The 26,242-nt window shown below is 44.1% G+C and overlaps 1 protein-coding gene across 2 annotated transcripts in view; it reads right to left on the reverse strand.

Moving 5' to 3' along the window:
- IYD (iodotyrosine deiodinase) overlaps positions 1-26,242 on the reverse strand; it is a 53,777-nt gene that overhangs the window by 19,922 nt on the left and 7,613 nt on the right. The gene's annotated exons all lie outside the window — the stretch shown is intronic.

The raw sequence follows: 26,242 nt of genomic DNA on the forward strand, positions 1-26,242 counted from the left end.
AGTAAAGCAGTAGCATTACCTCTGTGTGAAGCATGAAGGAGATCAGCCACAGAACCCTCTGTCTGTTCTGGATGTTTGGGGGGAAGAGAAAAGAATTCAGGGAATAATCTGAGGGCTGGAAATCTATGCTGTGGTGAATTTTTAAACTGTCATTCAGCTATTTTACCAAAGGAAAGATTAAAAAGTGATAGAATCCTAATCCAAGAATGGCCAATGTCTAAGGACTTAACCCATTTTTTCCTCAGTCAGCTGCTTGAGAACTGAAACAACACAGCAGCACCGAATCAGTGCCTTTACCTGAGGCTCCTGGGCCGTGCTGGATGACAAAAGGCCGGTGGGTGCTGAGGGGCGTGCTGGGGAGCAGGCTGCAGGCACTGACTGCGAGCAGTCACTAGCACCCAGCGGCTGTTTCAGCACCGGCTAAGCACCAGCCCTGCCAAGCCTTATCTCCTGCTGCACGGGGCCAGCTCTGAAGCCTCTGCAAGTTAATCTGCATTTTGGGTAAGCCCACCCAGGGTAAGCGAGAGCAGTCTGTGGAGATGGTGTGCCCCCAGGCCCTGGCATGTCACGCACTGCAACCGGCACTGTCCTGCCTAGGGCAACCCCCTTGTGTCGGTGTGGTAACCTGAGTGCACAGGGGAGATAGAAGTTGGGGTACACACAGGTTTCACCCTGGCAGGTTCTCAGTCTATATCCTCACCACTCACATCTCTCGGCCTACTGGTTTTGCAGCGCTGAGCACACCCTTGCTGGTCCCACTAGACACCGCTGCCCCAAAGGCTCCCTGCTATCCACTCCCTGCCTTCCCATGCTTCAGCAAATGCTGCCAGCTGCCCAGAAGAAGGGTCTGTGGGTCAGGAAGTACAGGTTAAAGACCAGCCTGGTGCACAGGAAGAGGAATGTGTGGCCATACCACCAGGCGATGCATGATGGCAGTTTGGCTGATGGTCTGATCATGTATCCTCTTTTAATACAAGCTCCTCACCACACTTTGCAGGCCAAGCAAACTGCCGAGCTATGCATATGTTCTCTAGATGTACTTGGAGGCAAAATGGAACTGCCTCACAGCTTGTACCCAGGCTGGGCTTTCCCAGCTCAGAAACACAATAAATACATCCATGCTGTTGCAGCGTGTCCTACCCCAACAAGCAGTCCCTGGGTCCAAGATAGCTTGTGGTCCTTCCAGGCAATGTGTGGGATCTGTGTAAGAAGGGTGTCCCTCAGAACCAGCCAGATGTGTGCATAAATCCATCAGAGATCAAATAAAGAGGACATGCAAAAGTCATGCTTAGGTTGCTATCTAATCCAGCAAAATTGGCAATAGATTGTCACCTGCCTCTGATTAAAAGGGTAACCTGCTTGAAAGCACAAGCCGTGATTTTTTTCTTCTGCTTTCTCTATACAGGAGTGACCTGGATTACCAGCTTGGATCATTGATCCTTGGTCGCCTGTAAAATAAATAAATAAATAAAATTTGCACTGTGCCGGAATAGAATTGGGGGGGGGGGGGGGGGGGGAGGGAAGTTTAATTTATCCTCTATCTCCTTGATTTAGAGCAGATATTTAAATTCATTTGTCCTGCCTGCCAGCCATCCAGTCAAGGAGAGAGATACTTCATCTAATCCCAATTAGAAACATCAAATTTGTTCATGTGAGTAGCAAGGGACCTACAGTTTCATCCTACACATTTTCGACAGCCTCCTGTATGGCAGGACAGGAAAGAGGAATGCAGTCTGAATGGCACCGACTGTGTCTCTCCCACAGGGAACATATTCTTGTTAACCTTGAATATTCGCATACATATAAATTAGTATCTGGATGCTTTGCAGCTGAGAATCCATCCTGCAGAGAGACAGGTCCATGCTGAAAGAGAGAGGGAAGCAACACAGAAGGCTGAATAATATTGTTTAAAATAACTACCTCTATTTGCAATGCTGGGAACTTTATAATCTCTCACTTGTCTGGAATAACTTTGACTTTCTTAGAAGTGATGAGGTATTATTTTTTCTCTTGCAGAGCAGAGAAAGAAAGAAAGCTAAATAAAAGTCCCTTTAGTATTAACTTAGGCAAAGTCTGCATTTGATGTTGCACATTCAAGGCCATTAATTTGAACTTTAGCCCCACAGAAATCCCACAATACCATGTTTTATTAAAATTTGATTTAGTTTCAATAACTCCATGCTGCAGAAATTCAAAATATAAACATGGTGATGCTCTGAGGAACTGTGGGAAGGGGTGGGTGGAAACAGTCAATTTTTATATAGTAGATTTTCATCATTTTTCCTAAATGCACTGTTGGATTTTCTTCGATCCAAGCTTTATATAAGTATAATGATTATTATCATTACAAGTTCAAGCAAATTTATTATGATTATCTCTTCTGTTCTATTGTAAGCCCTGAAGCCTAGCAGATGGATTTTTATTTTTTTTGAGTTGCAAAAAACTAAGGAGATACACTACAAATACCCCTACTCCTAAGAATTAATGAAGCTTTTCTGAAAGGTTGGAAAGAAAATAGAATTTTTAAATAGAAATACAGCTATTGCAGACACCAAAGTACTCAAGTATTATTGCATTAAATCCATATAAACACTCTTAAAAGATACAAACCATCATACTAAAAGCTTTTGGACCAAAAGCTTTTTTTATGTATTTCCTATTCTGTGCTTAGTTGTCGTTCTGGAGAAATAAATGCATTCAAATACCAAATAGGGCCCTTTTTTTTTTTTTTTTCAAAGCAAATAGGTGTAATGAGCAGATGTCACACATAGGCTGAAACCATATATGTGCATGATGGCACAGCACAGTGTGTTATCTCTGCCCTAAGCTAGTGTGACTCCACTTGTGATGGCTGTGGGACTGACTGACTACGTCTGCTGTTTCACCCTTCTCTTGGAGGTGCACTGAGTGACAGCAAAGCTACCTATCAGCACCCAGCCCTGACCTCTAATCTCTGCTTTGGATATTTCCCCCCAGTACTTCCCATCATCACCATGACCTTGGTGCACCCTTTTCATTGTGCTGTGGGGAGTCTTAAGGCATTGTTATGGGATCGACTCATGGCTAGGCTTGGACAAGGTTCTTGCTGAATTCTTTTACGAATATGTCCATCTAACACAGACAACAGATGGAAATGATAGGAGAGTCTCCAAATGCTCAAATTATCAATGGACGTGTTACCTGTATGGGCTGAATGCAGGCTACATAAAGGCACAGAGGCAGAAGGGAAAGAGACTGAGAACAGCCAGGCAGAACCAAAACCATCTGCTCCCACAGTCTCTCCTACCTGTGTTTTCCTAACAGTACTTTTTTGGAGAGCTTTAACTTGGAAAGATATATGGAAGGAGGGACCACTTCATGCAGTCCTCAGCCATCTCATTTGTCCTCATTTTCTACCTTTCTTTGGCCATGGACAGACACAGGCTATAGCAGAAAAAAAAATGCTAACAGGGAATAGAATTTTCTGTTGTCTTCAAGCATACAAGCGAATTTCAGATCAGTGTTGGTGTTTACTGAAAAACAACCAAAAAAAACCTATTCAAATGCCACCCATGATCAGCTACCAACTCAGTATATACCTGCTATGGGCAACGCAAAAGTGCACATGAAACACACAATCCAATTTCCCAATCAACACATAGAGACAAATGTCTGGGATCAATTGAAACTTATACATCACCAGGTATTGGCATTACTAAAAATATCATGAGCCTGATAAGCTTCTTCATCCCTGTGATGCACCTAGTGCATGCCCTCCTGCCTCCAGCAGTGACCAGCACATGGTGCTTCTGAGCAAGGTGACCCTCAGTCTACTGCCATCTCTTGCCTCCTGTGCACTCCACACACACAACCGCCTCCTTCCCTTCCCCCGAGTCAGCTGCATGATCTCTTCATGACCCCTAAAGATATCAGATATCATGCCCTGTAGCATTAGATTTGATTATCTTTTTCATTAACTTAGCTCAGATTGCCACAAATGTTATTACTGCTTATGAACTAGCCTTTTGAAATCTAAGAGTACAGCAGCTAATACAATTACATCCCATAGCAATGAAAGCACGAGACAACAGTGCACAATTCAATAGAGTAATTCTTTTCATTTGTCCTCAGTGTACCGCCCTTCAGTTGCAAGCTCACTCTATTTATGCATTACAGGACAGGAAAAATAACCTAGCAGTAGGCAACATGATTCATTAATATCTTTCTAAATAAACTAATCCATTTATTAGGATCTGTGGTACCAGATAAACCATTACTCATACCCAAGGGGACAACAGTGGTCCTAAAAATATTTGTGATTTCAGAAAATAACTTAAATTTTAACTCAGAGACTAATTTACCCTCAGATTCATACCAGAATTTACCACTGCAATTTGCTACTGCTGTACAACTGCTACCACAATGAGCTTGTAGGACTGAGTTTACCCATAGCAGGAGTGTGACAGACATTAATGATGCTACTCATTGAAGCAAAGCTGCACAGGTGAGTTTGCATGAATCCACAAAAACTTTCAGGTCTCTAAACAGGAATCCTGAAAAACATCACTAAACTTACATGAAAAGCCACCAGAGGTCTGCAGACAACAATAGACCTTGCAAGTTATTTGCCCCAACAGTAGAGATACATAAATACAGATAAATACATAAATAAATACATAAATAGATACACAAATACAGAGATAGATATATATGATCATGGATATATACCTGAACCAGCTCTGTTATCAGAGCCATGTAATTATCATGAATGTAATCATCATGATACCAAAGTCTTGAGGTACCAAGAGCCCAAGTGCATACTCAAGCAGCTCCCCATGCAGGCACCCCTGCAGCTGCAGCTCTCCAGCCTTCATCCCCAGGTCCACGCTGACACTGGTACATGTGTACGTGCTCTGTCTGTGCTTCTGAGTGCAGCACAGCCAGCCATCATCCCTGATCTCTCCTCATCAGCTCACGGCACGGGAGGAGGAGTGTTTACAGTGAATTCATAGCAGCGCCCTACATGAGCAGACTTCAAATGGTGATGTGAAGTCAGGTAACTGTTAGTGGTAGAGAAATGATAACTGGATATCCTTTGGAGCTGACGTAAGAAACACTGCTACTGTCATTTTGAAGTAAAGAAGAAATACAGGGAAAGTATAATAAAAGGGGGAAAAAGAATAAAAATAGAAAAAAACTATTTTTCAGAGGTGGCTTTTTATTTCCATTTGTTTATATATTTGTGTGTGTGTGCTTACAGAGAGGGAAATTGTCTTTCATTCCAAATTATCATGATGGGACAGCCAAATGGCAGCATTTGAAATCAGCATTTCAAAGCCCAGCTATTCTTGGAATAGCTATTTCTATTACTTCACTTCTTATTTGCACCAAATCAAAACACAGCTAGCTTGTTTGAAGAGTTCCTTAGCTGATTACATCTGAGCCTCTAAAAACTTCATCTAGGGAAGCGGTTTCTAGCTATGAAAGTGAAGAAAGCCTTCAATTCCTATGTAATTATAAACAGCAATGTTCAAAGGGTTTTTTTCCTTCTTCTTTTCCCTTAAATGCTTTGAATGATAGCTTCATCTTCTTCAGTCTCCCCCTAGTCTCCCAAGGAAATCCATCACAATGCTGAAGTCCTGCCCTCACTATGGAGGGCATCCACAGCCTCTTCTCCTCCACGGGTGGGTCTGACCATCTTTAGCTCCAATCTTCCTCCAACTTCTCTCCTTTGCAGGGGCTGCCTTCCAGTCCACAGTTTCACTTGGGCTGTCGATTGGCCACCCTGGAAATGCCTCCAAGTAAGACCCTTTCTTCCACCTGACCAGCAGCACCAGTGGCCAAACATTAATTGTCACCGTGACTCTGGTTCAGCTGTGTCAAGGATGATGTTGTTCCAGCATTTCCCTCAGCTTTGCTCCAACATTTGTTGCTTGCAGAGTTGAGATGGAAAGCAAAGTTGGCCATGACCCTACACACACAGTCTAGATCAACACATGACCCTACACACACAGTCTAGATCAACACATGCTGACTGGTAAACCTCAGAAGCAGTCAGGCAATGTGGGCGGCTTTTTTAGAGAGCCAGATGGTGTGAGATGCCTTGGTATCTGGAGAGGGTGAGATAGCTGGATGGTCAGGTCAGCTTGCTCCACAGGGTCCCCAAGACTGGAAAACCACATTTGGAGACACCCAGGATACAGATCTCCTTCCCATTTTGAGGCAGCCTTTCAAAGAGTGATCCCAAGCACACAGAAGCTTAAAGCACCACCTCAAAGAACCTGACAAAGATATTTTCACCCTTTGCTCTAGGACTAGAAAAAAGAAATAGTCCCCTAGTCACTGATCTAAGACTTCTTGCTCTCTACTTTTATTTTTACCCTGTGCATAAATATTTATTTCATAACCTGTGACATCAGTTAATCAGCAAATTGCTTGTCTCGGGCTGCAGTGCCACCACCTGATGGGTTGCCAAGGGGTGTTTAACTTTTACCCTTTTCCCTCCTGGAGAAAGAAGCTGAAAGAAAGACCAGCTTTCTCTGGCTGGTCTGCAGAAAAGCAGCCAGTTCTCACAATAACGCTTAGTTCAAAACCCCAGCACTTCTCAGACAATTCACTCACAGCTAACACTTTGTCACTCCCCGAAACTGGATGTTAGTGGACTGTTTGAAAAATAAAACCATGTAGCACAAGCAAATTGTTTGAAGTTTGCTGCTCCACCAGCCAGTGATTTGTGTGTGGTTTCTCATGTGGGATTAAGTCTGATTTAAGCATATAGAGCTTGGAAACAGGCTCAGCTGACTTTTTCCTTGGGATCTCTGGGATCTAAAGTCTTTGAAGAGCTCAGAATAAGTAATAGGCAAAATCCTCTCTGCATCTCACTGTGAATATAAAAGCTCAGGCCATGACAGCCTTTTGAAAAGAATCATAGAATCATCTAGGTTGAAAAGACCTTCAAGATCATCAAGTCCAGCCATCAACATGACTACGTAGTCCCATCACCAAACCAAGTCCCTTAGTGCCACATCCACACATCTCTTAAATACCTCCAGGGATAAGAGCTGCTTTCTGAATGAGAATCAAAACCAACCACTTATTACTTCAAAAATAGCAGTGTGGTCCTTAATATCAGAGGAAAAGTTCACAAAGGGAAATGATGACCAGTAATATATGAAAGATCTGGAGAACCTCACGTTCAAAACCTTGCTCCACCACAGATACGTTATGGCCTCAGCCATTGGTATGAGGGAGTGGAGGCTCAGGCTCCACAGATGTTATTTTACTCAAAAAATTATGAACTGGCATTTATGAAAAAAAGACGATGTGCACTATTAATGAGTAAACTCAGAGATCCAGGCATTCTGCCAGCACCCTCCCCTTGCTGTGTCACTGCAGCCTCTTTGGTACTGACACAGTGACAGACCAGGCTGCTGCAGTCCATGATGCTCCTGGATTATTTTCCAGCAGCAACAGTCCCTATTTATGCTACAATAAGTTTAGTTTGGGACAGCTCTGCATTTATGGCTGATGTTCTCTTAAAGACCACCACCGTGCTGTCCCAAGACAAAGTGTCTTCCCAGCAGTGATACCTTACCTTGCAATTCATGCACTCGGTCCGTTACAGCTAATCAATGCTGGAGTGTCTTCTGCATCCAAAAAGATAAGTAAGTTCATTTTTCAGTGTTGACTGCAACTGTTTTCTTTTCAGCATAATTTCTCTCCAAAATTAAAACAGAATTAGGAGCTATATACTGCTTTCCCTGTGCTATGGACTCTCCCATTCCTGCTAACCACAAGATAGCCTGCCATCACGTAACACGCTTTGCTGTCAAGTACACACACAGCAAGGATCCTGCTTTAGCACTTTGCCAGCGGATTTTTGTAGCTTATGAGCCCAATTGCTCATTTCAGTCAGGTTCTTCTCAGTAAATGAAAAAGTAGCTGAGCTTTATCTATGAAACCAGGCAGGGCCCTGTCCCGGCCCTGCTGTTAATTGAGGTGACCCCCGAGCAGCATTACCTCACACTCAGTGCCAGCTGCCTTTGAGGTTGTGCTGACAGCAAAAACAGAGCTGGTATGTGACCAGCGCTTGGTTATTTCCCTTCCCTCAGCCCATTGCTTATTCTACAAGGCTCTGAGGGATGTAGATGTACAACCAACAACCTGTGAAAGCATATTTCCCCAGCGGTTCCTTCTGAGCAGCAGGGAAGTGTCAGATGAGGACAGAGCCGGCATTATGCTGCTGCTGTGACTGAATCTCAACAGGAGCTCTGCTGTTAACCATTTAGCAGTCTAAACACACTCTGCAGCACTGCCTCTTCTGGTTTCTGCCCTGCATTACTCCTATTAATGAAGGTTCAGGGAGCTAATTGTCCAGCAAAGCTACGTGACGAGCCTCTGAACAGACACACACAGACAGACCCAAGCACTGGCCCAGCTGTTCCAGCATCCTGGCAACAGCGACACAAAATGCCTCAGACGATGCCAAATCCTCTGCTCCTTCAAACCAGGTCCCCTTCCGGCAGTGGTTCCAGCAGATAATTGGGGCCTGTGAAAATACATCAGTCTTCCCTTCAGAAGGTAAAGACTTGAATTATCATGGACCTTTCATTAACGGTCTTCTTGTGCCAGGAGCCTAAAAAAAGGTGGCACAAGACTAGGTCTTTTTTTCCACGCTGCTAATTACATTTGTATGAAACCCTCTTGGGGACGTGTTGACAACATGCTGACACAAGCTGGCAGCAGCAGCCATAGCCTGGCGGAAGGCAGTAAGCTCAGGCCTCCCGGAGACAAGTTTCTCTTCCCCAGCATCTTCTGGGAGCTGCTTGGCAGCGAGCAGCTCTACTCATTCACTGCCGGCCATCCCCCTGTGCTATGCTGCTTCTCTCTGTCCTCCTGCTTCGAACCCCCACCTCTCCCCTTTCCCGTTATTCTCTTCCACCCAATTCCACAACCCATTTTCCATTGCATCTTTCCAGAACACATCTGAATACTGTTCAATGGTACAAATGGTGCCTTCTCTTCCACGCACACCACACCAATGGTTTACCTGAGCTGCACAGCCCGGCAGAGGTCCTGGGAGCAGGAGGACAGCACTACTGAAACACCTTTCCTGCTATCAGTCCCCCATCAAATCCATTCTGTAACTTGATAGGGCAAATTAGCAGTGACATTCAGGTCAAAATGATGCCAATTTTAGACAAATTCTGTTATTCTAATGTTACTCCAACGTCCTGCCATGAAATCTGACAAGAAACTTGCTGCACTCTCCTATTTCAGCCACCAGAACACAGCTATGTTTCTGTTTATAACTATGTTTTTCTCTGTATTTCCACAGTACTATGGCTCAGTGCCTTGCACTACCTCCAGCCACAGCAAGGTTAAAGGTGGTAAGAATCATGGCCTTACAGCTCATTGCATTCGTCATTTCAAGTTAGCTACACAATATCCTTATGCTTTTTTATAATATGGAAAAACAAGTTCTTGTATTCTTCCTTTTAACTAAATCCGCCCCTTTTCTATTCAACAGATAGTAAAATTAATGTCTATTCTCGTAATATTTTATGATCTTGAACTTCAAATATTCCCTGGTTGCTGAATCAATCAGGATTCATTGACTCCTATTAGCAATTAACAGGGCACTGCCTTCTCCACACAGACACTCGTATTAAGGCTTTTACTCTGTGAAATCGCGCTTGATAGCCAGGAAGTTATTTATGCTACATGCAAGATCTGGTTTGCAAGGACTAATAAACATGAATACGTTTATTTCCTTCAGTGCATTAAAGTGGAATAACATTCAAAGTCCCCATGGCGTAACTTTAAAATATGATAAAAAAAAAAAAAATGATAAAACCTTCATCACTTACATATAATCCCATTTATTATTTGGTGTGTTTCAGCTAGATAGAAATAGACAGATGATCTCTCTGATCTTCCTCTAACATAAGACATGAGGAAATTCAGGGTCTGTGAATTTTCAGATAATACTTTTTAGGAAATACAGTTCTGTAATACAAGTGGAACGCTCCTATTGGTAATTTAAATGGATTATGTAAGTGATCATAAGGTCATGTTCATTTACAGTTATACGCACAGCTGCACATACAATTATACAACCTATCATGAATAAAAACAAATAAAAAACAACAAAAAAAAACATGGGTATCTTAAAAATAGAACTGACTCCATATAGAAGCCCATACAACTGTTGCTAAAATATGACACTAATGTGGGACATTTTATGGTCTTCTGCTCATAAAGTTTAAGAAGGAAATTAATTTATCTCACTTGTGAGATCAGCATCGCGAGCTCCAGTTGTAGATAGCAGCATAAAGCAAATATCTTTGTATCTTTGCACACGCTGTGCTTCTCAGAATATGCATTTCAGAAATAATTGCTCTCTTAAAAGAGTTAAGCGCCTCTGCCCCTTTTTAAATGTGGCACTGTAAAAACATTGCTCGTTCTCTCACTGACAAGTACGTTTCGGTAATTGTAAAGTCATTTTAAATTCTAATTCAAAGTAATTTGATTTGCAGGAAATGACAGCTAATTATTCATGCAGATGCCTCTGCTAGGTGTGGCTGGACTGTGCACAACCCTCACAGCAGGTGAAAGCACACACTTTGGTGCTCCTCATACAGTCTAGGATTTCTTTCATAACATCGAGTAAAACTTTTTTTTTTTTCTGTGCAAATCACTTCCTGCTGAAAGTAATTTCCATGTAAGCTGAAATTGGAGGTCTAGTTCAACACAAGGGATAATTGTGCTGCAGCCAGCTTTAACTACTATTTACACGTTTGAAGCCAACATGCACCTCTGTGACAGCTCAGACCTGCTGGTCTGCATTTCACAAAGCCCACCTCTTCCAACCATCCTCATTTCACTTCCAGACCCCAAAAAACTTCCTTCTGGTTGCCAACATACCTGAAGGCATGGCTTTACAGTCCTAAGCCCAAAAGTTCACATAGAGATGGTGCGGCCAGACAAAAGTTGACCTGTTTGAACCACACCGTGAAAGGGCAGCATTTTGACAACGGAAATCTCCACAGGTCTGGGGGGATATTAAATAGTCACCAAACCAAGCATCCATGGAAGGTCATGGCACAGTTAGGAAATAGCAACATTTCCTCAAAGGAGAGCCAGTTCGAGAGGAGTCTGTGCTGGGACCTATGCTGTTCAATGTATTTATAGGCAATTGACACAGCTTACCGATGAGACAAAGTTATTCAGGGTACTAAGGATAGGCACCAGCTGAGAAGGATTGCAGAGGAATGGTATGTGACTGAACAAGAAAATCCCTCAAAAGGTTTTTAGCACAAGTGGCAAATGTTCAGAGAACGGCAGCACAGAAGATCAAAGGCAGAGAAAGCTGCTGTGCAAGGAACAGATCAGTGAGGTAGGACACAGCAGAGTGTGAAAGAGGTGACTGCTGGGCACAGAAAAAAGGTCTGCAAAAAGGTGGCTGTGTGTAGGGAGGGTGGATAAATACAGGTTGTCCTCACCTCCTGCAGCACCAGCGGGCATCAGCTGAAGTAGCACGAGCCAAATTAAAAACAACAAAAAAGGGGCAGCAGGAATGTCTTAACAAAGGGTGTTGCAGATGCTAAATGTTTCTGTGGCTTCAAGGAAAAGCTGGATATATTCCTGCAAAAGAGAAGTCCCAAGGGACCAGATCTGCCTATGAAGTCTCTAAGGAGAGCATCAAGCATCGCTCATATTTGTCTCGCTCAGTCTCTTCCCTAGGTCTCCAACTATTGACACACCTAGGAACAGCACTCCAGGTGAGGCGAACCTTGGGTCAGGCTCTGCATCACCACAGTTATCTTCTGAAAGCACTAAAATCTCTCCTATAACAAGCTTTCAACATCTTTATGGATTAACTCGCACCCGAGTTTTGTGTTAAATACACCATTTTCCTTAGTTCCTCCCCCAGGCACGTTATAATTCTGTCTGAATTGCCCATTTTTTAACAGTTGATAGCTCTTCTCAAAGCAGAGGGAAGCTTGGGTGCACCTCCCCAGTTCAGAAGTAAGAACACAGCCACAAATGAGCACAGTTCTCACAACTCACAGCTTCTGGGCTTCTCTCCTGATGACTGTTAGGCTCAGCATTAGCAATAAAGCTTTATGCACTGTTCAGCCTAGGGAAAAAAAAAAAAAAAAAAAAAGAAAAAAAACTTAAAACTGAGAAATCCTGGCACTGCAACTTGCTGTCTCAAAGCTCTGAGAAAGAACTGTGTGGCACACATAAGGAAAAGGAGGATCACTAACACACCCACGAGATGATTGGCAAGTTCTATTCCAGCCATTCTTGTTGGCTGAAGGTTGAAAAGAGGAAGGAACTGGATTTCACTGTTGAAATTTGACACTATTTTACACAAGAAGAGTTTCAAGATCTGAGGGGGGAAAAAAAGAAAATGAAGTGATGGTAGGAGTCTAGTCATGATACAGTGCTGAGCAAGGCCTGCTTGTACTTAATGATTTTTTTCCACTGTGTTGCTGCCTGAATTTTCCAGCAAATCAGTATGCCAGGCAGGGCGGAAACTGTACTGCAGCAAGACAAGAAAAAAAAAAGGAAAAGAAGGCTGTTGCTTTCTATCTGCACATTTCCGATGCAATACGAGAGACACCACAGAGGTTATCCCTTAAAGCAAAGCTCACTTGGCATTTTTGGTTTCCTTCTCATGACCTTCACGGGGAAGGCAACAATGTGGGAGCAGCTCTAATTGGAACAGATCTGGTTTCTGCTGAGCAGGAGCATCCCACCTTCTTCCCCTAGAAGGAAAAAATAAATATATATATGTTGAAAATAATGCTGAGGCAGAGCTACAGGATCAAGGAATCGGGTGACCCCTGCAAGCAGGTGACAGCCCTGTTGGTGGCCACAGGGCTAGCGCAGACGTGAGGAGCATCATGCCAGGTTCCTGCCCCCCCCCCCCAGTCCTGGTTGTGCCTTCCTGGCCCTGCTTTAACAGCCTGGTCTCTCCTCACATGCTTTATCAGCAGAAACAGGGGAAGGGGCTGAAGGGACCGGAGTATTATTTTGCATTCCTGGATGTTGACCCACATCTGCAAATTGTCCACAGAAATACACGTAGAGATGCATGAGCCCTATCTCCTCCCTCCCTCCACACAGCACTGACAAACTGTCCCATTTCCAACAGGATGAACGAAGATGGATTCCTGCCAACCGATGTCCTACAGCCCTAGCACAGCCCCACCTCCAGCCGCCTCTCTCCTGCCACTGTCCCCCAGAGCCTCCCCTCTGTCCCGTGTCCCCCATCCTGTCCCACTCCCCATGGCCACATGCGCTGGCTGGCCTTATTTTCCCATTTATTTCTCCTCAAAAAAAAAAAAAATCAGTAAAAACAGAATTCCCTTAAGGAGGCTTCAAGAATCACTTGAGGTTGTTCGTTATGAGTTGAAAGGACCTACAGAAAAAAAGAAGACATTTTACCTTTAGAAATATGGCACTTATAGAATGAAACATGCAAAGCTGTGAGGAATCAAGCTGTGCCCTTAGGGCCATGATTACACTGAGTGCAACTTCAGCTGAAGGCCACTTTATTGAAATGTCCAATTTATTCTAATGACTGCTGCTTAGCTTGAGTAGCATTAGAAGTCCCATATAATTGGGGAGATATTTAGCTGGAGCCAATGGACTATATAATGTTTAACCAAGTATTAAGCAAGTGTGGAAGTTTAATCTCTTTTTGATTGACAGAGAAAGCAAAAGATCCACAAAATAAGGATAGGGAAAATGCAATGAATTTCACTTTCCCTCTAGGTTTTGTGGGTCTTTTTAACTCAGTTACTTTATTTTCAGGACACTTAGGCTTACCCTACAGACTGTGCATACAGGAGGTCAGACTAGATGGTTACGGCAAGCCCTTTTGAAACGGAAGCCTGCATAATCCCAAAAGACACAATTTCTTACCATGCCCTATCAGTCACAGGAAAGAATTGCACGTATGTATACAACATAGACATCAGCCCTGAATACCTACCCTTCAGAATACCTACCTTCAGAATGAAAACAGGAGTGCTTGCCACCTTCACCAAAAAACGGGAGCTTCTTTAGAAAAGCCCAGTGTACAGGTCAGTGCCTGTGTCCAAAAAACTCAGAGGTGCCTAAGCAGATAACTGTTTTTTAAACCTCAAGAGACCCCTCTATATCCTAAAAAACCAGACTCATAAACCTGTGTATATCAATAACAAAAGCAGGGATAAAATCCTGAGGTTAGAGGGGAAAAAGTCTGAGTGGGGCTATGAACACATTTCTGGTTTATTATATCATAAAATGGACAAGTCGGGGCCAAGATAATCTAGGCGCTGCAACAGCCAGTGTTATCAGCATCCCCAAAAACGTAAAAATGTCAGTATCTGTCAAAAGCACAGCTTGCTTCAACCCAGTTTTGGAAAGGGAGAGAAAATTCCCTAGGTTTCTCTCTTCTGTACAAACCAGCTTTGCCAGGCCAGCCCTCCAGTCACCTGCAGCACATCCACATTCCCCTCTCCCAAAATTGTGCCCTTCTGGTGCTGCAGCCATCTCCAGCAGAGCAAGGCCCAGTACTATTCCTGCTGGCATTGGACAACTTCTGCAGCACAGCCTGCAGCAGACAGGCAACTGCACCGATGCTGTGAGGAAATAGAGAACACAGCAAGCGGCATCAATGAAGGAAAGAAAATCTGCCATGAAATAGAGAAGACACCCTGCACCACTTTTAGAGAGCTCTTGTCTGTACTGTGACAGTAAATGTGAAAGGGGTGGTAATGCCACCGGGAGCTACAGCTGTAGAGACAAAAAAGGTGTTCAAATCTGAAGGCAGAGCTACCTTTATTACTAGACGCTTGGCGTTACCCTGAATCAATAATAGTCCTGCAGCCCTCGTCCACTACAAAACAAAATCTTTAAAAGTATGCATTAATATGCTGTGCACTGCCTTTGGAAAAGGCAGTGTGACTGCAGTGTGTGTAATGAGCTAGTCTAGACTGGGACCCAAGAGAGCTTTGCACAGGCATACAGGACTGCATGCTCCTGCCCAGACATCTCTGGCAGTCTGTCCCTTAAATTGCCATTTGCACGCTCCTCAGTAATTGCACTCATATGGGTGGTTCTGCTGAAATGAGCAGGAAACCAGCTGACTTGTATTGATGATGCCGAAAGATCACGTCTATGCTGAAGGAACATTTCATTTTATCTTTCTACTCTATGCAGCCAGAGGATGTGAAGAACAGCCCACAGGACATGTTTGCATTGCACTGGAGTTCTTAAGCCGTGAAGAGCCATCAAACTGCATCACCCTGGCTGAACAGATCCACGATACGTATTTCCTGCTCTGTCTGCAGTAAGTGCAAGTACTGAAGCAAAACTCCACAGGACAGATCTAATCATGGCCTGTAAGGCTCAACCAGATATCTGCACAGTACTAAACGTCAATATCATGTTCAGTGTTGAAAGACACCGGCTACGTTACTGGAGTACAAACCAGACTGATGAGATGGGACGCCACCAAACAGCACAGGTTCTTTATAACAAAACCTTTTTGGCAGGAGCAACATAGAAACCAATCATCATCAACCGTGGATAGAGCATTTAAAAAAAAAAAAAAAAAGGTAAAAAGGTTTAAAGGTTTTACTGAAAAAGGTGCAGGAACCTGTTTGGTTTCATCAAAGCTGGGGCAAAGGAAAGGGGAAACAGTTTCCCACTCCCAGGCTTAACATATCCATGCTCTGATGAATACAGAATTTAAATTTTAAATTTTAAAATTTTATTTTTTTTTTTAAATACAGAATTTTAAAAGCTCCAAATAGTGTGAGAGTTCAAGAGCTGATATCTGGATCTCCCTTATCCCTACCTGGATGCTACACACTTGCATCCAAATGTTGGACTTTTGGCATAAAAGAAGATGCAATTAGCACAACTACAGATTTGCAAACACAGTCAAAAGGTTTTGTTTCCAAATCGATACAGAATGAAAACAGGTTTCAAAAACTGCCTTGAAATGAATTGTTGCTGTCTAGCCAGCCCCGGCAGTAATGAGGAACGGCGAAGCATCCTGCAGGAAGCCATGGAAAATTTGGCAGGGAAAAATGTGTGCTTTAGAAATGTCCACAAGTTATTGCTGTAAGTAAATTTTTCAGGGGTGGCAGAAGTATGAAGGAAGGACTTAGTCCTTTCCTAGGCTTTTTTTTTTTTTTTTGCTAATTCCTGCCTCAGCTGATGTTTCAATTCATATTGGATTCACTCTCTTATTGCCTGATTTTAAGACGTTATCTATTCTAATGATTTATTTCAGCCTTGTTCCAGCTCTTCCCCCTTCCTCTGTCAAGAGAGCACACACGTGGCTGCCATCTACCAGCCTTGCCTTCCTCCATCTCTTCTGTTCAGCTTCTCTCTTTTTCTACTGTCAGTCCATTTCTGTTTCCCTCTCTCATTCCCTCTCTTCTTTCCAGCTTCTTCCCTTCTTTTCTCCATTCCTCTCCCTTGGCTGATTATTTTCCTTGTCACTCCACTCAGCATGTTTTTCTTTCCTAGCCTCAGATTTTCGTTTGTTTTCCTTTCTATTTCCTAGCCTTTCCTGCCATAATGTTTCCACCCCATCAGTATCACACACAGAGCATCACACAAACAGCTTTCATCCCTGATGGGCTCCCTGATGATTAAAACCTGCAAGGTTTGGACCAACTCTATTTGCAATGTGTCCTTCAGAAGCAAGAGAGAGGTTTTTGTGTGTTTTTTGTTTTCTTTTCTTTAAAAAATAAATAAATAAATAAAATCCCTTGTTCCCTCACTCTCCTTAGCCTTATCATCCATCAAAGCAGTCAGCCCGTTATAAAACAAGCCGTGAAGGGAGCCTGTTGGCAGGGAACCTGCACTGACTGGGAAGCTGCCAAAGCCTGCAAAAGCACTGAAAAACATCACGGGAGACAGAGAAGAGGAAGCTGTGCCCAGTGTCTCAGAAATAGGTTAGTATTACAAAAGGGAAAAAAGGCGCAGAGACATTTCAGAAGGAGTTAGTGTCTCTAATGCAAAGCCATCCCATTTTAGTAGAAGAGTGATTTGGAAATGATTGCTTTCCTCAGCAGTTCCCAGTCCAGATCTCACAATGCTCCTCTCCCTTCCTCCAGCCTCACGCTCATCCAGCAGCTGCTGCTCAGATTCCCAGCATGGTGACAGAGCACGAACACAGCACCAACCAAATTCTCTCCACTCAAAAAACACCCTTCTGCCAATAAGCATTTGCAAAATCTGAGTAAAGGGTCGTCTGGGTGTGACCAAATTATAATATTTATTTCCTCTGCATCCTTTTATACCAAATTCTGCTTGGGCATCCATCTGATGGGCCGCATGCTGATATCCAGGGAGAAAGTGAGTAAAGCAAGTTTGAGAGGTAGTATTTGTATGCAAGTGTTATAAATCATTCAAAGCCACTTAGTTATGTTTGCTTCTGGCCTGCAAGCATGCATCTGTTCCCATGGCTACTTTTCCCATTCGTGCTTCGCCTTTCTTTTCACTAGTTTGCAGTGTCCATTCATAGCATCTTGGCTTCATTAGGCTATAAACAATTTGGCAACCACTGCCCAGCACCTGGCAGACCGGGAGTTCAGCACTGACGGAAGTCTGCGATGCTATAACCCTAGAGATAACTGGTGAAATATTATCATGTTTACTAATGAAAAAGATGTAATTCAAAAATATAATCTGAAAGCACAACAGCATTTAACCGTATCCCCTCTCTGTTTTTCCTTTCCCTTTATCGGCATGAAGAAAGAGGTTTGGGTGAGGCACACTGTTAGTCTGCACCCCAAGAGCCATCTGTGCTCTGCACCCCAGCATTGAAGGAGGGTGAAGTGCTTCTCAGTCCAGATGGTCACTGCCACTTTCAATAGCAGCTGCGAGTGAGTCACTTTGCCCCAGAGAAAGGGATTATTTGAGATGAAGTTGAGGACACTGACTTACTGGAAAGGAAACATAGTAAATTTGAGGTTTTTCAGCTTCTCAGGAAGCTGGTTTGAACAAGTCCAGCATTTGCAGAGGCTACCCAAGGGACCATAAAGCTGGTCTGGCTTTAAATAGGAGCAACCTAGAGGGTGATTTGGAAAGAAATAGGACATGAACTGACTTTCCTCTCTACAAATGAGCTCAAGAATCCTCCACACGCATGCAAAGCAAAACAGAAAAAAAACTCTAAGGCCTTTTGCCTCATCCAGCAGTTCACAGAGATAATATTACTGTGTCACTCAGGCCCAGGATCCTGAAATAGGGCACTAACAAGGGCAGTACCTCAGGTAGGGAACCCCTAGATCAGCTAATGACTAACCAACACATAAGACACTCCCGGTACATCTAAACCTAGGTCTCTTAGTAAATCTACATTCATGTGTCACCTTCCTTTGGTGGTAATTTCCTTTTCCATTTTGAATTGGCAGGACAGAAGCCAGGACTCACCTCCATCAGAACTTGCCATGGTCATGGAGCCTCCATCCCCAGACAACATGAAGAGCTGCAGAGGATGAGTGCTGAGTAGATGCACACCGGACATTTGAATGCCAAACCTGGCTGTTTCCTATAACTAGTCATGCTCTTTGGTATGGCATAGTTACATATACCGGGCATAGAGTATTTCTTTCTATTCCTTCATTATTCTCAAATGAGCCTTAATTTGCTGGAAATAGTCTGCTTCACATTGGCCATGTGGCAAATGTTTCTTCTGGCAAATGTTTCTTCAGCATGGGAGCTGTTCACCAAGTAAGACATAACCTACTTTAAACTTCTCAATGGCAAGTCCCTAGCTGCTGAAGCAGGGACCATGGTTTCTGCCCTTTCATAAAAATGCTGAATCTTTTTAAAGATCTTCTAACATAGGTTTTTGAACTAATAACTCATGACAACATCTAACAACTTTTCCCCTCTACAAAGACTAACATTCACACTGACTTTTCTAATATTTGACCATCTTTTTCCTTCAAATTTAGTTTGTATTTAAAACAGATAATTGTTTTTCTGTTTATTTAATGACTGTGACTCATATAACCTGTTTAGTCTTTTTTTTCCATTATTCCCATGTGATTTCATGCTGTTATTTCTGACTACCAAAAAAGCCTATTTTGTTAAGGAAAGAAACTGAATCTTCTGGATCTCCCAAATGTTTTTTTTTAAAAGTTAGTGTTCACACAGGTATGCATGAATAATTCATAATGCAACCTCATTTTTAGCACCATAATAAAGTCAGTCCATTAATTTGCAAATCCATATTTGCATTATTCATTTTGTTCTAATTGCAGAAATTCTCAAATAAAGCATGGAAACACTGCAGCACTAGGAATTGTTAGAAGTTAGGAACAAATATTTTTCATTTAGAACTAAATCAAGAACTGAGGCTCCATTTCCTGTCTGTTATGTTCGACCTCTGGGCCAAATGCAGCCTGACTTTTTAGCCCAATTTTTTGTGGAAACATGGCTGGTGCAATCACACTGGGTGCACATGTGCATATATGCTAGGGGTTTCTTAAACCCTCAGGCCAAATTAAACCAAATCTGGCAAAAAAAAAAATACTCTCAAGCAGGCTCAGTAATTTTCAGCTACTTCAAGTTGCTTGAAAATAGACAGTCACAGAATACAGTGATATTTTATGTAGCCTAGCTGAATATACACCTCATTAGAAACTAGGGAAGCCATATGGAAGGGAGCTCTAAAAATGCCCCACTTACAAGAAAACCTCGTTCAGCCTTCTTTTCAATTTCAAAGACTGCTGTATAGATCAGAGAGGAACATGCATGTTGGCAAGCACCAACTTTGAAATATATTCACACACTGGCCGAACATTTGTTTCTGTGCTACCATACTTCCACATTCTCTGGAATAAGGCAAGTTATTACACACAAAGCTAATGTCAATGCGAGACACTTACCACACTGAAACCCCTAGGGTTTTTGGTCCCTAGTAAGGTCCAAAACGCACAGAGCAGAAATGGAGAGGGAGATGCCAGGCTCTTCTCTGTGGTAACCGAGAGGTAAAATGTGAGGGAATAGCACAAAGCCGCACCTGGGAAGGTTCAGCCTGAACATTAGGAAAAATTTCTTTACCCTGAGGGTGATCAAACACCAGAACAAGCTTCCTAGAGAGGTGCTGGCCATCTTTGGTGTCACTAGCACCCAAAATTAAGATGACTGCATCTAGTTAAACAAGAGCTGCAAACAGTGGGCTTCCCCTTTTCCCCTGGTGTGCAGCTCAGGGTCTGTCTAGCAAGCAGCCATTTGCTGGGATTACCCAGGATGAGCACCACACCCCACCACCAAGCAGAGCTTCCCTGCTAGGGCTCTGCAGCTCTCCTGTCACAGAGGACACAGACAAAATCAAGAAGTGTAGATTGGTCTGAGATTGGTGGTGGTGGTGGTAACTGAGCCCTGCATCAGCTGTACTGTCCCACTGGCATCCCCATACTGCTGGGTCTGACCTTCTCAGCACACACTCTGTGCTCACTTTCCACCTTCTCCTGATCTCTCAGTCCTAACACCTAAACCCCCAACTACTCTCCCATGCCTCTCCTAGAGCTATCACATACTCCTACAAAAATTCTGCAGAAGAAGTGATCTCTCCAGGATACAGTTCTCCTTTGGGGCCTTTATGAAAGTCAAAGCTAGGAATACCTAGCCTTCAAAAAGAAATTTCTGACCTAATCAATATATAGAGCCATGGCAGACAAAATAGCAACAGAATCCTTCATGGGAAGCTCCACTGTGTTATTCTTCAACTGGAAGTGCCTTTGGGAAGTCAGTCATGACTGGAGCCCTGTTTGTCTCTAGCAGAGCCTCACCCTCTTTCAGTCTAAAATGCAGAGTCAGGAAGTTAATATCATTCCTCCAATGTCCTAACCTGCTAAAGATGGATGTCCCAGCCAACTGTGCTGAAGGGAAAGTCAGGCAGGCCATCTGCCTTAACATGGCCCAGATAATGCCAATACATTTTGGTGGTAAACAAAACAAACAAACAACAACAACAACAAAAAACACACCCACAATAAATTGTAGCTTTGCAACCAAAGCAGTGCTCCTAGTATAAAATATATTGTAAAGATGCATCTCCCTCATAGCACTACCACGGAGTTAAACTGTATGGAGATTTTCTGCCCCCAGCAAAAACATTTGACCAAGAAACCCCACCAGCAGAGTCCTGGGAAGTCTTGAAGAATGCCAAGTATTGCTCTCAAGTGGGTTGATGAGCACCATTTTGACTGTTCCAACTGCTCATGACTTATTTAGCATTCTCCCAGAGGAGCCAAGACCTGTGTTCAAATTCAAATAGGGCTGTAGCTGTATTCAGTGATTTGGGCAGCCATCCAGTTACTAGAAAGGATTGATATATGTGCACACACACACCAGCTGTGAAAATTTGTTAAAGGAGCTGGGATATGTATCAAGCACCTTTCATATCTGATAGAAAAAAATAAAAAAATCCACAGCAGTTTTGACAGGCACAGAAGCTATATCTCAGCCCTGCAGCTTTGTCCCCACTGACATCAGTGGCAAGGTTGCCATGAACCTGAACGGGATCTTACTTTGGGCCATGGGTAATATTTTATTTTCCACATAGGTTACACAACAGGGTGAGACTCACACTAGCCCCTGCTTGGGACATGAACAAAACATTTGAGATTTGTACAAAATTCGCATGTCATGTTAGCAGTTGACATTCTGGATTTTCTCAGTTGTTTGATGAAGTGGCACATTACTGAGGACTCTTGCCCTGTAGGTCACAGATTTAAAGAAATATTTAGTCTGGGAGAACAATGGAAGGTAATGGGATAGTGGTGCTGTGGTGCTGTAACAATATAAGCACAAGGCAAATAACTCTTTTGATTCCCTTCAGGGAGGCTGAAGCCAAGAAGTAACACCAAGCGCTCATAATCCTAGGCTAAACATGCATTCCCTGCAGCCTAGTCTCTTCAGTTAAGCATCTCTCTGGTTTCCCTCTAAGTGAATATTAAGCTTATACTTTGAGAAAACATTTGGAAGAAGCTAAATGAAGCTCCAGCATTAGGATTTTGAGAGTTAGCCACCATTTTTATTTATTTTAAAGAGGACTTAAAATTGGTCATCTCCCTCACTCTGCACAGCCACAAACAAGGGGTATTAAGCCTCAAGAGACATGTCTGAGGATGTTGCTAAAGCAGAGATGAAAACCTAGAGCTGGGACTCAGACTGCAAGGCAGTACCAAGGCCACAGCTGCCAGCATTTCCAAATAAAACTCAGGACATGCTTCAAATCCAGAGCACACCATAGGCTCCATCCTGCTGCTTTCTCTTCACATACATCAGTAGGAGTATCAAACTTCAGGACCAGCCCCAGATTAAGGATCATTGTCCACCAAAATGACTCAGAGGATATCCAGGACATACTTTGTGTGCATGCATGTGGAAAACTAGGTCACCACCAGTCCTTCCTCCCTTTTTTCTCCTGCGGATGCTCTGCAGTGTGAGGTAAAATCCTGCAACAAGAACAGCAGGATAACAGCATTACAAAACCCATCAATAGATCAAGTGCCCAGGGACACAGAGGTCTGAATCACATTGTGTGAGCCCTTTTTTAGCTAGCAATTCCCCATTCATCTTATCTGCAGTTCAGTGAAGCGAAGTATTCAATCAGAATTAATTCTTACTATATATAAATGAAAGACAATGCATTTAGAAAACCCTACTGCAGCTTTATGTCAATAACAGAGGCAAGCAACAGCAAGTTTCTCTGCATTAGATGCAATAATAATAATAAAAAGCAAACCATATGTCATAGTTCTTTTGAAAGATCCCTTCAAACTATCTAGATTTGGGCAAAGCCAGGGTCATAAAAGAACTCGTGGCTCGGAATTTGCTCAATCACTACCCACGGTGGGAGAACACCCACTGAGAGCACATCTTCTCCTACCATAAACGGAGCAGATGAAGTATCTCTTCAAGATTTTAGTGCTTTGGAATGACTTTCTTCAGAAGTGAAAATTCCCTGTGCTGAACTGCAGTAGGAAGCATTCTCAAAAGGAGAGGGGAAGGGGAACTGCTTGTGCATAAATAAAACTGTGACTTTGGTTAGCTCTTGCAAAATTCAGATTTTCTTTTTATTAGCAGAAAATGAGATGCAGGGTCTGGGTTACACTCATTCTGCATGAACGAAGCAGGAATAAAGTCCAAAGGTCTCGGTCCCACTGCAGTCTCTCAGGCAATGAGATGCCCTAGGTGGAGCCCTGCCACAGCAGGCACAGCAGAGGAGGACACCTCATTGCACATCAGTGACCATGGCCACAGCAGTAACACTGCAGCCTGGGCTGCCAGGGCTCCCCAGAAATGCAGGCAGATTGGAAACAGGGCTTTCCACGTCAAAACAAAAGGCTTTGGAAAAACCTCAGTAGTGTCACTCTTTCATGGTAGGCAGAACAGAAAGAGATGAAGAGTGAAAGAGCAAGCTCTGAAGGGCTGCTTGTCTCTGTTTGACTATACATAGGCAAGGAAGCAAATGGATCCTTGACCCAGCTCTTCTCATGGCACCTGTGAGGTTATTTTACACCCAAAGCTGAGTGGGTGTAAAAAGTGAGAGATCATGTTGTGGTTCCAGGCAGTTCCTGGTTCTTGGTCAGCAATAGCATGTGCTGCTCTAGAGCTGAGTGGGGGAACTAACGCAATACTGAATTTAAAAAGCAAAGCACTTTCCTGAATAAAAGTTCCCAGGATGATCATGATAAGGCTACACTGGAGCCTGCCACAGTGGTAACTGTTCCAGCTGGTAACGGGTAACAATTCCAATATTTTATTGTGTTATCATTTTTCCAATTATGCTTCTCACTATTTGTTTTACCGTCACTTTTTATCCCTGCCTCCATCATCTGTGTGTACTATCCATCTATCACTGTTTTGTTTTATCATAATTACTCAGTTTTTACTTTTCTGATATTTAACTCTATCCTAGCCGAAACCAGGATACACCACATCACATGGTATGGAATATCCCTTTGGTCAGCTGGGGTCACCTGTCCTGCTTCTGTTCCCTCCCAGCTCCTCCTGCACCCCCAGCCTCCTCACTGACAGGGCAGTGTGAGAAGCTGAAAAGTCCTTGACTCATTGTAAGCACTGCTCTTCAACAATTAAAACAAGTAGGAGACATTTCTTCTCAGAAAGAGTGATCAGGCATTGGAATGGGTTGCCCAGGGAAGCGGTGGAGTCACCATCCCTGGGGGTGTTAGAGGAAAGGTTGGACCTGGTGTGTAGGAACATGGTTTAGTGGGTGACATTAGTGGTAGGGGGGTGGTTGGACCAGATGATCCTGGAGGTCTTTTCCAACCTTAATATTTCTATGATTCTATGTTACACTGATCAGAGGCTAAAGCCTGAGCTGGAAAAGGCCATGTGGAACAAGGTAGATAAGGCTGCAATTTGCAAGGTCCTGCAGTTTTGCCACCTAACCTAACCCATAAGAGTGGCCTAACATAAAGCTGGAGAGGGACTCTATAAGGGAGTGTAGCCATGGAACGAGAAGTAATGGCTTTGAACAAACAGAGGGGAGATTTAGATTAGATGTGATGTGAGGAAGAAATTCTTCACTCAGAGCACAAAGCCCACAGGGGAATTAGGGCTGAAGATGCACCTTGCTTCTGTTCTTTTCCATAAATAATAGAATGAAATTACCTAAAAAACAGTGTTAACAATAAACCAAGGCACAAGGTGGGAAGTGGAGGGCCATGCCTGTAGCCGAGGGGCAGCCTTTCTCTCTGGCAAGCCAAACGGCCCAGGGGAGCCAGCCCCAGAAAAGGGGCCCTCAGCCCCCCCAACCCTCCTCCTTGTCCATGTGAGGGCATCTTCCAGGCTGCTCCCAACACGGCCGCCTTTGGCCACGCGTGGGCCACTCCATCACAGAGGCTTGCTGAGGTCACAGTAGCCACCACTGCCCCGCCTTTGCTGGGGGCCCTATAAAAGAGGACCCCTGCAACTGGCCCACCACTTGCTGAGCTTCTAGGCACTCTGACAGCCAGCTTGTGCAGCAGGAAGAAGTCAAGAAGCAGCAAGGCGAGCAGCAGGCCTCCTCAGTGTGAGGACAGCGATGCAGTCCAAGGAAGCACTGAGCAGGAAAGCACTTAATGAGAAGGAGAAGTGTCATGGGCAGAGGGATCGCGCCTGCGGCACAACAGACACCAGTGCCCAGGGGACCTCTGGTGCACAGCCCACAGACACTTACAGGCAGTACCATTGGTACTGCAATGACGCGGGGAACAGGCCGCCCCCTCAGCCACACAACAACCGGGGGCCTGGGCCTTCCTGTTGGTGCAACGGTGGCATGGGGCGATGGCAGGAGCAACAGGCAGACAGCCAGGTAGAGCAGAGGCATGCCCATAGTCCAGGACGCAGTGTGGAACCCAGCCACGGCCGTAATGCAGACGGCAGCATGAGACCCACAGATGGAAATCAACCGGACAGCAGCATGGGACCTAGGGGTGGAACTGGACATCCCCCTGGTTCGGCAGCCTGGCCCAAAAACATTCCTGATGGAAGGCATCCCATTTGCGCAGTCCCTGGCAAGGACTGGCTTGTCCGTCTGCCAAACACTGTGGAGCCCATGGAGGTGGATCCACCAAAAGATGTGGAGGAACCAATGGAATTGGATCCACCTCAGCCAGATCAGACCTGCGACTACCCCTGCACGTCTTCGCTCTCTGCCATCCGAGCGCACCAACAGCATCTCAGGAGTGCCCGATGAGTAGGGAGCTCACCACACAGCATCCATCCCCAGCATTAGCTTGGAGCCACCAAACACCATGGACATCCCGCAGGCTTACCTGCAAGGTGTCCCGACAATAAAGAACTCTGGTGCCCATTCTCAGGGGTTGTGTGAGTGCTTCTTTCCCATCCCCCAGCCCTTGTGCGGGAGGTGGCATCCCTTCTGCACAGAGCCTCGAGGAAGAGCACAAGAGAGGACCCAGCTTCCTTTGGGCTGCTGTGCTGGGGTGACAGGAGGAGTCCCCGAGGGCCACCAAGCACCTTTAACATTTGTGAAAATAGACTGAGGGGTGAAAATAGTAGTGCGTAAGCGATTATAGGTGGCTAGTTTCTTATATTAGGAGTGAGTTTCTATAGCTGAGTAATTGGTAACAACAGACATGGAGAAGGCTGAGGTACTCAACAACTTCTTTGCCTCCGTCTGCACTGGTAGACAGGCTTCCCAAGTCTTTCATTTCCCTGAACCCATAGATGGAGGCTGGAGGATCAAAGTCCCACCCAC

The sequence above is a fragment of the Cygnus olor genome, chromosome 3, assembly GCF_009769625.2.
Source record: "Cygnus olor isolate bCygOlo1 chromosome 3, bCygOlo1.pri.v2, whole genome shotgun sequence".
NCBI lineage: Eukaryota > Metazoa > Chordata > Aves > Anseriformes > Anatidae > Cygnus > Cygnus olor.